The sequence below is a fragment of the Strix uralensis genome, chromosome 1 (genome assembly GCF_047716275.1).
Source record: "Strix uralensis isolate ZFMK-TIS-50842 chromosome 1, bStrUra1, whole genome shotgun sequence".
Lineage (NCBI taxonomy): Eukaryota > Metazoa > Chordata > Aves > Strigiformes > Strigidae > Strix > Strix uralensis.
This window is the reverse complement of record NC_133972.1, coordinates 75,542,020-75,554,595: the sequence shown is the minus strand read 5'-3', so window position 1 is coordinate 75,554,595 and position 12,576 is coordinate 75,542,020. Positions and strand designations below refer to the sequence as shown.

The 12,576-nt window shown below is 42.1% G+C and overlaps 1 long non-coding RNA gene and 1 other non-coding gene across 2 annotated transcripts; both read left to right on the top strand.

Annotated features, from left to right (window-relative positions):
• The first annotated feature begins 488 nt into the window (after window positions 1-488).
• LOC141944527 (uncharacterized) lies at window positions 489-11,719 on the top strand. Its single transcript, XR_012629257.1, has 4 exons — window positions 489-614; window positions 980-1,105; window positions 7,449-7,590; window positions 11,020-11,719. It is a non-coding gene; the product is annotated as an uncharacterized LOC141944527 (long non-coding RNA).
• TRNAY-GUA (transfer RNA tyrosine (anticodon GUA)) lies at window positions 8,431-8,520 on the top strand. The gene is given in 2 exon segments: window positions 8,431-8,467; window positions 8,485-8,520. It is a non-coding gene; the product is annotated as a tRNA-Tyr (tRNA).
• Window positions 11,720-12,576: the final 857 nt, after the last annotated feature.

The following is a 12,576-nucleotide window of genomic DNA, read 5'->3' as shown; positions in this document are numbered from 1 at the left end:
GAGGCTGGTGTTGAAAACCAAACAGAAGGTAATGACAGACCACAGCGAGATGTCTGTTGCTGCAGATGGAGGATACCTCTAGGATTTGGGTCAGAAAACACTTGGCAAGCATCCCTCTGAATTCTTCTTGTCACATGTTGAGGAAGCCTGCTTAGTGGCAGGGGTGAAGATGGAAGCTGAAATCTTAAAATGGCTGCAATACGATTTTTTTTGTTTTATTTTTGTTTAGCGTCACAGCTATTTACAGCATATCTTGCCAATTTATTCATACTGTTGCTGTCATGGGTTTTTCCTGATTCTTCATTTCCAGAACAGCAAAAAGACCCCACAAGATCCCATTTAAGTTTGCAACGGCAGGAAAAATGAGGCTTACTTATGCCTCCTTTAGAACCGGACCTTGTGGAGGTGCTATAAGAAGCTATTTGGTTTTTTTATACACAGTTCAACTTCACACAGGCGCACAGACACATTCAGATGGTTTCACTTGAAATTCCTCATCTAATCCAAATAGCTCTCAGCCTTGACTGCCGAACTGTGAAGGGGCTCCCCCACTCTGCCTCACACCTCCCCAAGCGTGTGGTGCTCTGGGCCAGGGAAGGCAGCACGCTCACAAGGTTTGCACGCTTTTGCTTGCTTGCAGATACACCTTCAAAAGCTTTGATCCCCCCTCTCCCTGCTGCTCGTGAAAAGAAGCAGAGTGATATTTGAGGGAGCCCTTCATTTCTTTGGAGACTCTCTTTATCATGCACTCTGCTGTCTTGGGCAGAGTAGGTTTGAGGTTTGCAAGCCTGTAGAAAGAGTTGCTGTATTTAAAGCTGACAGTCAGACAGATCCGTATGGCCTGGAGTGGAAACAGAAGTGAATTGCACCACTATGCTGTCTGTATCCTCCCTACTCTGTGTAAACTAACATCCTGTATTGTTTATAGTTCTTCAGTACAGTCTTTTAAACAAATACTTCTTTTTTTTTCCTCTTCTAGAGCACGAGTGGGTTACGTAAGATTCAGGATGGATGGATGGTGGCAGAGCTGTTGGATCCTACAGCACTACTTTAACTATTGGCTTACAGACTCTTCTGTCTGGGTAGTCCGTTTTCCCTAGGAAAGGTAGGAAACTGCCAATGCTCCAATACCCTCTTTTGCCAAGAAATGGTCCTTTCACGCAACTGAAGCTGCTGTGGCTACAGGCGGGGGAAGAGGATGCTGCAGGCATGAGGCTGGCTTGGGAGGAATGACTGTAGAGATGGGAGAATGCCCATGTTTCATTCCAGGGCTTGGAGATGCTGAGACTCTTGCCCTGACTTTGTCACATTCCTTTATCTTTATGGGGACCTGCAAATCCAATTTATCAATCACAGTGCAGTATACCAGCAGCTTTTTTTGTATTTAACTAGTAGGAATTATTTTGCAGATATATCTCCTTTGTCTGCGTATCATCTGGAGAAGTACTTGGTGCATATATACAAGTTGACCAGATTTCTTTATTTATATTGCCATACCAGTTGTGTTGCTCATTGATCCACAGGATTACATTAGGCTCTATAGAGGTACAAAATCATAACACTTCAAGATGCACATTCAAATATATCATATCCATTTTTTCTTAGAGAGGGAAGTTATTTTGTTTCACGTTTTCAATAACATATTATTTTTGTGGCTCAAATCCATGCAAAAAATCCAGGCTAATGAAAAGACATAAAGACTTTTGTCCAAGAAGCTCACAAACTAAATTTAGACTGAGGTGGTGAGTTAGGTTAACAAACAGAAGTGGAGCAGTAGGTTAAGGAAGGACGAGGGTTACAGAAATAAGATTAAATGCAGTCCATGCAGTATACCCTAATACACTTCCTTATGCCCTACTCTAGATAGATGTTGTAAAGAACTGGCCAAAGATTAGCTCTCAGGTGCAGGGAACTGTCTTTGTGGTGTTTGTTTTTAGAGTGCCTAGTTCAATGGGACACTAATCCCCATTTGAGGTTCCTGAGTCCTATAGCAATACAAATAATACACACAAAATAGTAGCAATAAGGCCCAGCTCTTTTCTGAGTACTGTGCCCTTTCTTTTGGTGGAGCCTAACCTAAGAAAAAGGAAGGACTGTGTAGCTCATAGGGATGCAGCCATTATTTTGTGTGTTCGTTCTTACCTTTTGAAATTTGCTCATCCCTTTCAGAAAGGTTGTTTCAAACTCCAAATAAATTTGATATTAACCCTGCCCTTCTCCCTGTTCAATACTTATTGATATCTGAAATGTTTGGATCTGACTATGTAGAGGTAGGAATACCAGAAAAGAGTATCATATAATATCTGGGTGTAGTTTGGAACCCAGCTTCTGATAAGGAAGTGAGAACAGGACAGATTAATTTTTTATGACAAGACAGTAGTTCTCAAGAGTAAATTCCCAGAAACTCAAACGCCTGACCAAAGGTTTTTGCTTCTGATGGTTGAAGTGCAGCTCAGGTTTGGAGCTGTTGTTCCCTGGCCTGCTGAGCTCCAGTAGGTCTAGGTCTATCACTGCCCAGCAAAGCTTGCCAGAGTCAAGAAGGTCAGTAGCTTTGTGGGCTATGAAATGTAGGTCTGCTCCATCAGGTTTAGTGTGTGAGTTGGCTCCAATACGTTGGTCTTTGGAATTTAAGAATAACCTGGAAAAGTCAAACTGTGTTTAGAGCTTAGTTTTACATGTGGTCTGAGTCCAGCATTCATGCCTCAGACATGCTTCTAACATATTTTGGCCACATTGTGAGGTGTTAAAGTTTAGCTGGAAAAGAGTTTAAACACTGCTGCTTTGCTAGTTTGGGCCCCACAGTGGCCTTCATTCTCTGCTCTTTTACCTGTTATTTCATCCTTTAAGTCCAACTCCCTCCAGAAGCATGAGTTCTCATGCAGCTGTTAATTCTTATGCGTCCAAGTAATGTGGATTTGGGTCCAGAAGACATGGTCAGTTTGTCTAATTAGCTTCCTGTCACTATAGCCAAGGCAGAAATTTAAGGTACAGTAACTCATTTTATAGTCACTCTATCTGGCACTGAATATAGATTGGAAAAATTCTTTGCTTGAGCAAGATGTGTGGTAATATTGTTATGCTATATTAAAGCGCTCTTTAAAAATAAATTAGATTCTCATGAGTGCAAGAGACTAGTATCCCCTACCACAGCCAGACCCAACACAGGCAAGTCTTCTCATTACCCAGAACTGCTAAATTCTTCCATGAAGAGGAAAGCCAGCCAAAAAAGTTGTACCCTACTCTTTTTTTTTTTTTTTTTTTGGTGACCCCTAAAGGATTTGCGGTTCAGTCTTCAGAAAAGCTATGTAAAGCATTAGCTGTGGGCAGAAGAACAGATTAGAAACAACACCTGTTCATCAGGGCACATCTCCCCATGCCAAACCAAGCTGGTGTATCAAAAAAGAGTCCCAAATATTTACGGTATAAATACTCGCTCTGCTTGTAAGTGCTGTTTTTCTTCTAGGTCTTCCTCTCAGCTTCCAAAAGCTGCCCCTTAAATGATGCTTGTGAATGGAAAAAATTATGCACTTTCAAATTCTCTCCTGGGGAATGAGGGCTCATATCTCTCCTTCTCACACTGATACTGTAATTTCACACTTTTTTTTGCTAGCAGTTGAGCCTCTGCTTGTTATATATGACATGCATGTTTCATTTTCATTAGGGCTTTTATAGTGTGAGAGGCCTGATGAGCAAGGGAAAGGCAAGTGGCTGGGTGCCTCCCAAGGGGAAGCAGTTGCAAGAGGTGTCAGGCTCTCCTGTGTCCCAGACAGTGCTGCTTTTGTCCTCCGTGCTGCTGCCCTCCCCCAGATGATGCAGGTTTTTGCTGACACTGAAGGCTACAGTGAGAGCACAGCTATTGCAAAGCAATATTTACTTATGGGGGGAAGAAACAGGGCTGGAAAGTGGAAGGCATCAATCAGAAATACTCTCTTTTGCCTTGCTGTCAGGATGAGACCAGGGCATAGAGAGCCTATGGATGATTAGCTGAGCTTTTGCTTAAACAAAAAAAAAGTCCAATGTGGTGCTTGTTGAGTGGAAGCTTAAACTAAACTAGATAGGGATCAGGCTCTCCAATGACTTATGATTCACAGCAGCTAGGAGCTAGTCCATTGTATCTGAATAATGTCATGTCCTGACTGTGGTCAGTTGCCACCCAATTATCAAAACTTTCTGGACTGATCATCATCTCAGAAGAGCTCATACATTATTAGTCTTGTCTTTCACCAGGAGAAGGGCAAGAATTGGAACCCTTTGTGGGGGAGAAGATGGGAATGCTACTCACTGCAATTCTCATCTTGACTTAACATTGCCAAATGTTTAACTTGTCACAGAATTGACAATTACATGAAGGCTACTTCTTTCCATGCCCACTGATGGGGTGAGCTCTCAGGCACTTGTATAACAGCTGCTGGTGCTAAACTGTTTACTTGAAGAGGGTTGCGCAATCTGAATCTGATATCTGAGTGCTGCCATGGTCTTCAGTGTCTGTGTTTTAATTGCTTATGGAACTGGTCATATATATGAAGAAAACTGAATTAAAATAATTTAGTCGTAAAGAAAATATTTTTGTATTAGAAGCCACACCAGGCCTATAAGGTTGTTATGTAGCAAAATTAAGGTAGGTAGATCTGTGGATAAGCATATGCAGCTTAGGTACTTTCCTCTGAATATTTATTACTGATAACTGTGCAGCATCACAAGTGTTAAGGGGGTTCTCTGAGCATGACAAAAAACTGATAGCTGTAAGTAATGGCCTATAAACTCTGTTTCTTGAAATGCAGCCCACACTGTGTGATGCCATCAAACTTCCTTTATGTACTCTCCCAATTCTTTTCCTTCTGCATTCCCACCTTCCTGCCCCTTGGCATTCATTCACACTGACATGTTATCAAAGTTGTCTCTGAAGCTGGCCCAAGGAGCTGTACATATTATTTACATCACAACCGAGTCTGGGGGCATCAGACAGGACTTCGGGTCTGTTGTGCCAGTTGCTATTCAGCCTTTAAGTACAAAGATAGTCCAGCCCAAAGAGATTTCTATCTTGAATTTTAACTAGTAGACAGAGGGAGATGATTGTTTTGCTGATGTGTCAGGCTCTCCATTCAAGCTGCTATGAGTAGTTATCTTTAGGAAAATCTCCTTCTCTGTTGCAGGGGTATCATACAAGACCTCTAAATTGAGATAATCTGAGTTCATCACTAACTGGTGGTGCAGAAGCCACAGCACCCAACCAGGGGCGTGTAACACACACCAGGTAGAATTAAAGTGAACACAAAGATTTCACAAATTCATTGGGAATCCAGTCTAATGCTTGTATTCAGAGCATGTGTGTATTTCCACCTCAAATGAAAAGAAAACAATCCCCCCAAGTCCCTCAGAGTCAATCAGATTTTTTAAGGCTTTTCACTGGAAAAAACCCTTTAAACCATTTAAAACCGTGTTAGAAAGTCAGCCTGTAAGTATACAAAACACTGGAGACCATCCTATGCTAATCTGAGCTTAGCAAAACACATAGCATTACCAAGTGTAATTATACAGTCCAGCTATTAGTAGCTTTACCTCTGGCTGTTCTCCATCCTGCTTTCAAGCTACATCCTTTCCTTTCATCTTATTCTACACCACATGAAACAGGTGAGCTGTTCCCTTTATATAGCTCAGGGCTCCAGTCACATGGCTCTCAAAGCTTGGTATCTTCATTTAATCAGTTAAAAGAATTGAAATAATCAGAGATCTTTCATGAACTCCATGCCAAAATTTAATTCTGTTAAGCATTCAAAGCTTACCAAGTTCAAAAAAAATCAAGAAAAAAATTAATTAATTTTTCCTGGGAATATCTACTTTGAAAAGCTGCCCTGGGGGGTACATTTGTAGTTTAGAAGAATATCTCTCACAAATCACCCATACATCACTGCTAGCAAGTTCCACAAAAAGAGAACTCCAATGCTTTTTATTGTCAAGGCAACACTGTGGTTTCTGCATCCCATTTTTTCATGCATAGATAGTAACAGCATCCACTTTTTATCTGACTGAATTTGAATTTTTATCTTGACGTAACTGCTACTGATTTCTTACAGAAAAGTACAGGTTGTTTAGTGTTATCTTCACCAGTAACAACTTTTGACAGCAAAGGGATGGTGATACTTCCCCTAAAGTCTGTATTTAGTACCTCACCGCTGGATTAGATGACAGTGCCAACAAGTTAAACTGGATAGAGCTGTGATTTTCGGTTTTGGGGTCCTTGAATGCATGGGTGGGACTACTGAATTATTTTTAAGGGGTCTATGAAAGGTAACTCAGATAAGGCAGACTCATGACGATAGGCTTAAATTGGCTTGAAAGGAGTCTGAAGTGCCCCTGAAAAATGCTGTGGGGTCTGCAAACTGGGAAAGATTAGAGCCCTGGAGCTATGCTATCTGCTCTGATTTAGCAGCTTGGGTCCATGTTATCTGTTGTGCCATTCTTTCTCCAGCGTAAGATTAACTTCACATTCTCACATATGGGTATCTAAGGACCTCCTCCCACCAAGACAATCTGACCCTGGAGAGTGCAGATATTGCCCTGAAAGGCATACAGCAGTTCTGTTTCTCTCCATCGTATGTTTTTCTTTATAGCATTAGCTGACTGGATAGTTGTTGGTGGGCACGTGAATGTCATGACACATCACAGGTCCCAGGATTAGGTCTCTGAGAAGCTGCAACAGTACCTTGTAGGTAAGTCAGATATTTCCTGACCTTCCTATATTCCCATAAACAAAACTAGGGAGACATCTTATTGAGTTTCTATTAAGATCTGTGCTGCATTTAGCAGCAGAGGAGGCTTAAGATGTCTGTTAGTATGAAAATAAATAAAATTGGGGTGGAGGAGTTTGATTGTGAGATGAAGAGCTGTATTTTTCGGACAGAGAAGTATGTAGTGATAGTTTTGCTGTGAGTTCATCTGCTCTGTGAAGTCACCTTCCTGACATGGGGGTCACTTTTGTGTATGTTTGCTAAAGACCTCTGGAGATCATGTGGTCTAACTTCTTGCTCTAGACAGTGTAGATTTTAAAGTTAGGTCAGGTCGCTCAGAGCTGTGTCCAGTCAAGCTCTGAGTATCTCCATGGATGGAGATTCCATCCTCCAGGCAACCTTTGCAATGGTGAAGATTTTTACTTTCACGGTATTTTTCTTCCCTTATATCTCATCGGAATTTCTCTGGTGGCAGCTTGTGACTGTCACTCCCCTCCTCTTGCTGCGCACCTCCAAGCAGAGCCTGGTGCTGCCTTCCCCATAATCTCCCATTTGGTAGTTGCAGACTGCAATATGAACCCCCTTTGTCCATCTCTTCCTCAGGTTGAACAAGCCCAGCTTGCTCTGCCTCCCCTCCTACATCGAGTGCTCCAGCCCCCGGCCATTTTGGTAGCCCCCCACTGGACTCACTCTAGTATGTTCTCATCTGTCTTGTACCAGGGAGCCAAGGCAGCACACAGCATTCCCAGTGCAAGCTCATAAGTGCTGAATATGGAGGAATAATCACTTCCCTCAACCTGCTGGCTACATGCTTGCTGAAACAGCCCAGTGTTTGAAGTTGAGTCACAAGGAGGAGGTGGAGGTAAGCATGGGTTAAGGATAGATATGCTTTAGGGCACTGAGGTAACACTGCTACACGCACTCCCATCACAAGTAGGATGGCATGGTTTTGGCAAACAGGGTGTCTGCTCACAGTTTTCCACCCCACCCTGCTGCTCAGAAAGCCAAGGTGCTCGTGAATCACTGTAATTCAAAAAGAGCATAGTTTGCTTTCAATTGCCACAGCGGTGAGCTGCAGCAGTCACAGAGATGATTCACTACAGGCTTGGCCCAGGGGTTGGGAAGGCCACCAGTTGCAATGCCAGACATTGCAACCTCATCTGTGTATGAGGGGTCTCACATGCACTGTGGGAGTTGGTGGGATTCAAATTAAAATCTCAATGGTTATTTCTTCCCATCCTTTTCTGCTGTTTCTTTGCGTTTGCTGGGGAAGCTGTCAGGGAACATGCTAACTGATTTGTTTGCTGTTTTGTTATTGGATTTGGCTGGAGAACTGTTGTGGGGAATTGTGTGGAGAGGAGTTGTTCCTCTTCTTCTAGCTCAGCTTAGGAAATATGGCAAGGTCACAGAAGAGCGGACAAATTTCTTTGTCAAGCAGTACGCAGATTTCATATGGGTCATCACAGGAACTCCAACCTTAACGCTACCACCACCAACAGTCTTACAAGAGCTGTGAACTATTTGGCAGAAAACTGGCAGTTTTGTAACCAAAATCCAATTTTGCAGGAAAGTTAGCTTTGTGCCTTTTTTTTTTTGGATACTGTTTTGCTGTTGTGAAAAGCAATACATATGGAAACCCATTAGAGCCTAAGGCTATTGTTGATATAGTCTTGACTCATTCTTGGCATTCTGTCTATATCTTCCTTCGATAGCTCAGCTGGTAGAGCGGAGGACTGTAGGCTGCCTGTAGAAAGTAATCCTTAGGTCGCTGGTTCAATTCCGGCTCGAAGGAAAGGTTTTGGGGTTTCATTGTGGTTTCTGTCTTTCAATTATTTCTGGAATTTACAACTTTGCAGAGATGCCCTTTCCAACCACTTGCCACTTGAGACTCTGTGAAAAATCTAGTCTACTTAAAACCCACCGCTTTCAAGGATTTCATTTTGACTACTCACCTTGTCTGCTTCAGCTGATTCTTACAGCAGTGGTGTTTTGACCTTTGCCACCTCTCTACCTAATCACTTGATGCCCATCATATGAGCTTCTCTTCTGCAGGGGCTCAACACCTTCCACAGACCCTTGTTAGCTAAAGCAAAACCACAGTGCGGAGCTTGCAGAGCCTCTTTTAGCTGAGTTGGGTGTGAAAAATGGGAGGAGGTCCAGTTATTGGGTTCTCCTTGTTGCTGGCTTCACCCATTTTCCTATCCTGTTCTTGCATTTTGAAATTCTGAGGTTTTGAGGGCAAGCGGGGACTAAGAGATGGGAGAGAAAAATGTTTTTGTGAGGACAGGAACACCATGATCATTCAGGTCCAGATATTTGTCTGAAACAGCCACTACATGAAACTATAATCATTGGCTTCATGCGAGGGTTGTGAATACCACTGTGCACACTGCTCTGAGGTGTATCATTTCCACGCAATGTCCATTTCAGTGAAGAATTGTGTAGGTTGGGTCTGGTTACAAAGGGAATGGGTAAGAAAGAGGTAGTAGAACTGTATGAAAAGAGATCACAGGCCAGGTTAGCAAGGCATTCTAAGAACTCATTCATACAGAAACCAACATCAGAAGCTTTCAGAGAGTAAAAAACAGGGCACTGTGATATGTTAAACAAAATTTTGTTTCACACAGGAAACTGACTCATGGAACTCACTTTCACAAGACACAATCAGCTCTGAGAGGTCTGTAAGAAGCTTTATTAAAGAAAAGATTAGAGGTTTTTAGATGTTTACATTAGATGAGATGACATTAGGGATCCAAATCCCAAAGCTCATGCAAACCTTCTCATGCAAAGCATCTCCTCATGCAAAACACAGTGCTAAGCTGAACAAAGATAGGAGAAGGAGGTGGCAACTTTCTTCAGTTGCTTACCTTTCACTGTGTTATAGTTCTATTAGTATTGCTTAATGAGAAATATTTGCTAAAAGTTGGAGTCAAATGCATGAAGGAACCAAGACTAAGCTAGAATGAATAATCAAGTGATTATATGTAATTCCAGTATTTTAAAAGATTTTTTTTTTACTAATTAGCATCAGATCAATGACCATCGATCATAGTAGAACACCAGTTTTCTTTGTCCTTCCAAATCCAGCTGCATTAATTCCTCTTCAGCCTGCATAGCAGTACACACTTACAACCTCATAACCATAATGGGTTTTCAGCACAGGGAGGCACAGGACAGGAGGGAGGCAGTTCTGCCTCTCCTCTCAGCAACACAACCAGTTCTCCAGGCCCTGGGGGGTGGGCAGGCCATGCATTTATTGCTCTGTGGGTCCTCCCACAACGGGATGGGGTTGTACAAGCAAGGGTAGGAAAGGCAAGCAGCCTCCTTCGCAGTCCTGCTAGGACTCCCAGGGAGAAGGATGTACAGCAGCAGCATCTCCAGTGGGAGTCTGGCAGTTGCTTTAGACGAGGAGGAGGAGAGGGGTATAAGCTTGGGTGATGCCACAGGAGGAACTCAGGTGTATTTGTCACCAGCCTGGGTAACAAATGTGTCCTATGGTGCCCAGGACAGATTTCCTCCTTGCAGTGTGCCTTTTATGGTCTTGGTGAGCAATAAGACAAAGTAGGAACCTTTCCAAATGAGTAAATACATGACTCATGCATTTAATTGCTTCAATAAGCCTGAAGCTTTTGATTCAAAATCTGCCAATAATCATGAAAAGTAAATGCTTGTGCTCATATCAGAGGAGGGACTGATGCTTTCCCTGAGACTGGGGAATGGTGGTGACTGATGAACGGACTGACTGCCTCACAGGTATTTGGCTGATGTGCAGATCTTTGCTGACTTAATATTTCAGTGTGGGTTGCACAAGGTGATTGAAACAAGAATGGAGGAGGAAAGGATTAATTAAAAATAAGTCTTCATCACAAATGGTGTTTGTTCTCTAGTTGGAAAGGGTGAGTTGTTGCAACACGAGTTCACCCTCATATTACTGCACACCAGTGGGTAGCTGGGTCTTGGTGGAGAATACCACCTGATGTGGTTAGCTTCTGTTATCCCGTGGCTGTTTCATGTCATGCTATTTCAGCTACCAGAACTGCCCCATACTGACACACTGGTGACACTGACACTGTCTTTCTCTGCAATGACATTTGCACAAGGTAATTTTATAAAAGTTCCAGCAAATGTAGCCATCAAGCCAGAAATACGAATTTAAATAAAGTTCTGGTATTTTTCTTGCACATGTGAGTTGAACTTCAGAAGCAAAGGTAGGAAATATTTAAAAATTTTATAGTCTTCTGTGTTTAGGAGCTTCAGCCTTCTCTTTAATCTTGAATGTTTTCTCTTGCAGCCAAACTTCTCTGGCTCATCAGACATTATGAAGGTTGCCATGCCCTTGTCTGAGGAGTGGCACCCCATGGACCAAACCTCTGAAACAAAGACATAACCAGCTGGGGACATAATAAACCAATAGTAGTAAGTTCCTATTAGACAAGATAATGTTTGTTATCTGGGATTTCCCTTTCTGAAATACCTTTTTCCTCTTCTTGTCTCATCTCTTGTCCCAAAACAAACATTTAACCTATACCCTATCTTAGAAGCAGCATACTGCGTGGTGAAGAAATTGAAGCTCATACGGTTGGTGTAAACATATTACAAAATATCTGTACTTTGTCCCTAAAGGAAGAGCAGTGCTCGCATTCCCGTAGGACAGCTTGCTGAGTTGGATCCAGTTGTCTGTGCCCACAGAACATCTTATGTGGTTATTTTCCACCTTCACTAAGCAGCAAGTGCTATGTGGTTTGTGACCGGTCTTGTCTGTGGTCATTCTGAAGGTAACTTTTATTTAAGAAATAAAAGAGCAATTTTGGCACTTGCATAACGCCAAATTCTCAGTTGAACTTGCTTTCAATGATTTAGTATATCTTGGGTTTTGTTGTGATTTTCCAATATAAATGAATCCCAGCCTCACTCTAGAAACCGGCTTTTACTTGGTTGCATCAAAGCTATATTGCAGGGAATATGACGCAACATGAAACAACTGAGCAATGCAGGGCCTGCCTACGGAAATTTGGTTAACCTTACAGAAACTTCAGAAAAGCTGGGTAATCTCCAAATTTTGAATGATTTTGAGTTGCATGCTCCAGTATTGCGTTTCAGCCCAGAAATGTAGTGCTGCAGCAATGATAGGACTGAAGACCTAACTTTGTACTGAGCCCACTGCTTTCCTTTGAGCTCTGTAAATTTTTTCTGCAGCCATTGCTCTCTTGTAGCCACCTGTTGTGTCTGCTCATTTAGATTTAGATAAAGCTCTTTGAGCAGGGTCATATCTTTGTGAAGTTTTTCATTATGGCAAGGAAAACATGGTCTTAATTCCTGTCTGGAGTAATAATACAAATAAATAGTAACAACTGCACGATTCCCTTACAGCTCTAGAGGTAGAATCATGGCAATTAAAATAATGTGCAATTAAGGAGAGCTTGAAAAGGCTTTTAAAAGCAGGAAGCAAGTCAAGATGCTTTGCTGATGATTTGCTAGTTTGTAGAAATTGCAAGTGTTGCAAATTGGTTTGCTTTTACCATAAAGTAATACTATTCTTCAGTGTGTGTTTGGCTGAATTTATGAAAAACATCTCAGCATGGCTGGAAATGACCAACTGTAGTTGCTGTCTTTACTTGCCACCACTAGATCAGGTAGATTCACACCAAACTGAACAACTGTTTGCACATTTCCTCAGGCCTTCTTAACCACCCTCTACCTACCAATTTTTCTTCTTCCTATTGTAGTTGTTATAATCAGGCCTCGATAAGAATTGCTGCCAGAGACATCCAATCAGTCCCGTGTTATCATCTGGAAATGATTAGAGTCCTCAGGACAGATTGAAGCCATTTTGATAGCATTGATTAGT